We start from the raw sequence: 4,287 nt of genomic DNA, 5'->3' as shown, positions 1-4,287 counted from the left end.
TTAAATCCTCTTCATCAATCAACTAAATAATAGTTCCTGAAACATATAACCAACTGTCTTACCAACATATAACATGTTTGACATCAGTGACAAAACAATGATTGAAAAACACTTCTTTAAAAATAAAAATCTTTCTACTCAAATGATCTTTTCAATCATATGCCAACAATCTCCCTCTTTGGCATTGATGGCAAGCCAAACTGATCAACTAGTCAAACAAATGATGAACTAGCTAGGTTAAAATAGTAAGTCAATACCAAAAGGAAAGCTTGTGAATGAAAACTTCTCCCTCTATCAATAACTTCTTCTTAGGTTAGAAAATCTCACTTATCTGATTCCCTTTTGTCATTGATCAAGAAAATATCAGAGTATCTCCCTCTTTTGTTTTTATGCTTTCTCACTCTTTCTTTCTTTCAGTCTTCTAATTCTTCTAATGATGCATTCTCACATTCATTGCTCAACTCATGTACTGTACTTTTATCCAATGTACTTTCTCCCTCTGACTTGATTTTTTGCTTTGATCATCTCCCTCTTTGATCAATATGCACTTGATTACTTTACTAATTATTCTCCCTCTTTGACAAAAATGCCAAAGAAATATACTTCAACACTTGTCATCTTTTTTATATGCAAATATAAGCTTTTGTAGGCTCATCAATTTTCTCCCTCTATCACCTTACTTGTGATTGATTTGAAGTTTCAGTTTTGTGATTACTTTAGACAATTTCTTAAAGTAAAATCCACTGCATCAATTTGTATGAAATGAATGTTAGCTTGTCTGATGCAAGGTACTCCCTCTACCTTTTATATAGCCTTTATTAGGGGTATCACCCCCAATTTACCTCTCAAATACTTTGGTGAAGATATTAGCAATTTGCTCCTTTGTGTTGATATATTTCATCTTCACCTCTTTGTCTTGAACCGATTCCCTTACATAATGATACTTTATTGCAATGTGCTTTGTCTTTGTATGCATAACATGATTCTTTGATATAATTATATCACTTGTATTATCACAATAAAGTGTCACTAGTTCAATGATCTCTTCCTTCATTCCCTTTAGTAGCTATTTGATCCATACAATCTTTGTGCAATTGATAGTAGCAACAACATACTTTGCTTCAGCAGTAGATTCGGAAGTACAACTCTACTTCTTGCTTGTCCATGTAACAAGTCTTCTACCTTAGAATAATGCTCCTCCACTAGTGCTCTTTCTATCATCAATATTTCCAAGCTAATTAGTATAAGTGTAGGCTTTTAGCTTAAACTTTTCATTCTTCTTATAGTATAAGCTATACTCTTCTGTTCCTTTCAGGTATCTCATTATCCTTTTCATTTCCACCAAGTGATTCTCTCTAGGCTTAGCAGAGAATCTAGCAACTATTTTGATAGATAATGCAATATTAGGTCTATTATGTACTACATATTGTAATTTTCCAATCATGGATCTGTACAATGTTTGATTGACCTCAACTCAATCATCATTCTTTAATAGCTTGAGTGCTTTCACCATAGGTGTACTTACTAGTTTTGAATCCTCAAGTGCAAAAGTTTTCAATATCTCCTTGACATATTTTGACTGAGTAATATTTACACCATACTTCATTTGATAGACTTGTAATCCCACAAAGAATTTGATCTCACCAAGCATTGACATTTCAAACTCTTGCTTCATCTAATTTGCAAAATCTTTACATAGAGCATCTTCTTCTCCAAATATAATGTCATCAACAAAATTTTTAGATAACAGTATAGCATTTTCTTTGTTTGTCTTCATATAAAAATTTCTCTTATCATCTATCCTTTCAAATCCAATCTTGACAAAATAAGTATAAAGTCTCTCATACCATGTTCTTGGTGCTTGTTTCAATCCATACAGGGCTTTGTGCAGTCTGCATACCATGTTTTTAGTGTTTTTATCAATAAATCCTTCTAGTTGTTCTATGTAGACTCCCTCCTCTAATATTCCATTCAAAAATGCAGAATTAACATCCATCTGGTAAACTTTAAAACATTTTTATGCAACATAAGAAAGCTAAATTCTTACTCTTTCCTTTCTTACAATAGGGGCAAATCTTTCACCATCGTCAATTCCTTCTTCTTGTGCATACCCTTTGCAAACTAGTCTTGCTTTATTTCTTTTTACTTCACCATTCTCATATAGCTTATTCTTGAATACCCATTTTGTGCCAATCACATTCTTGTCCTTTGGTCTAGGAACTAGGCTCCAAGTCTTGTTCTTTTCTATCTACTAAATTTCTTCTTCCATGGCCTTGTACTGATCATCATCTTCCAAAGCATCTTTTACTATCTTAGGTTCCTTTGTGCTCAACAAACATGACTCACTTCTCAACCTATTTCTTGTGTCTGGCTTTGCATCCTTATCTCCAATGATTTGATCTATAGGATGGTGTCTTTTGACATATTTGGACATTCTAGGCTCAATTCTTGTGGCTACATTCTGTCTCTCACCTTCAGTATCGCTGTGTGCATCTTTGTTAGATATTTTAGTATCTCTTTCATGTGTGCCAATCTCAGAGTCAGATTGTGCATTCTCCTCATTATGAAACTTGACATCTAAATACAATTGGGCATTCACAAGATGTGACTCAGTAGTTGTTGAAACTTGTTATTGATTTGCTGCATGATTTATAGCATCTTCTTTAGCAGGCATTCCTTCGTAGTAGTATGCAAATGTCTTGTAATCTTCTAGTTCTTTTGCAAGTTTAGCTTCATGTGCTTTTATAAACTCATCAAAATTCACATTTGCACTTTCCACAATTTTGTTAGTGTTAGTAAATAAACACTTGTAAGCTTTACTTCTTATGGAGTAACCAAGGAATATACCTTCTTTTCTCTTTGCATCAAACTTTCTATTCCTTACATCTTTGGGAATATAACATTTACTTCCAAATACTTTAAAATATTTCACATTAGGTGGATGACCATACCATAGTTCAAAAGGTATTGAGTGAGTACCTTTCTTGACTTGCAAACAATTCAAGGTGTATACTGCAGTACTTATAGCTTCTCTCCAGTATTTTAGGACAACATTTTTCTCTATCGTGAGTGTTCTAACATAGTCCATTATAGATCTATTTCTTCTTTCAGCAATTCCATTTTGTGGGGGAGTCTTTGTTTCTGATGTCTGTCTTTTAATTCCTCTATCATTGCATAACACTTCAAATTCATGTGTAGTAAATTCACCTCCTTTGTCTGATCTCAAGCATTTCAAGCTCTTACCTATTTCTTTCTCAACTCTTGTGAAGTACCATTTAAACATTTGAATAGCATCTAATTTTTGTCTTAGAAACATGATAGTTATCATCCTAGATTAATCATCAACAAGCAACATTATATACCTATCTTCTTTGTACCTTTTTACCTCAATATGTCCACACAAGATAGTATGAACAATTTCAAGTATTTCCTTAGAGGTGTAAGCTTTACTTTTAAAGCTTGACTTTGTCATCTTGCTTAGCTGACATTGTTTACAGATTATGTTTTTTAGTTTCTTCAACCTAGGAAAACCTCTAACTCTTTTCATGTTACTTATACTAATTAGATTATCAAAGTTAACATGACATAATCTCTTGTGCCAAAGCCATGCATCATCAAATTTTGCAATAAGACAAGTAGCATATTCTATGTCCAAATATAACAGATTACTCCTAGTTTGATCACCTTTTCCAATTAGATTTCCATTTGTATCATATATCTTGGCTAATTTGTTTTCAAACTCAACTTTGCACCCTAGATTATTCAATTGTGACACACTTAACAAGTTATAATTCAATCCTTCAACATAATAAGCATTGTCACATGAGATCTTGTCTGTAAGCTTGATAGACCCTTTTCCTTTTATTGAACATGGTGTGTCATTACCAAATCTTATAGTATTTCCATCATCACAAGTTAAGGTAATGAACTTACTTTTGTCTCCAATCATGTGATGTGATCATCCACTATCAATGATCCATTTGTCATTCTTGTTCACACAAGTCATAAGTGTTGTAGCTTCATCCTCATCTGATTCATCCTTTATTGCAACATATACCACTTCATCATCATTTTTATCAGAGTTTTTTTCTTCAGTAATGTAGCATGATTTCTTCTCTTTTTCTCTGTAGTCTCTTCCATCATCTTCTCTTCTATTTTTGTACTTGTTCCCTTCTGTGAAGTTCTTCTTCTGTGTGCATCTTTCTGTAATATGACCAACTTCATTGCAATTAAAATAAATGATAGTCAGCTTACCTTTGAATTTACCTTTCCCTTTGTGGAATCTTC

Source organism: Cupressus sempervirens, chromosome 4 (genome assembly GCF_028749045.1).
Source record: "Cupressus sempervirens isolate cs-2001-9-10 chromosome 4, ASM2874904v1, whole genome shotgun sequence".
Classification (NCBI taxonomy): domain Eukaryota; kingdom Viridiplantae; phylum Streptophyta; class Pinopsida; order Cupressales; family Cupressaceae; genus Cupressus; species Cupressus sempervirens.
Note: the sequence above shows the minus strand (reverse complement) of the source record.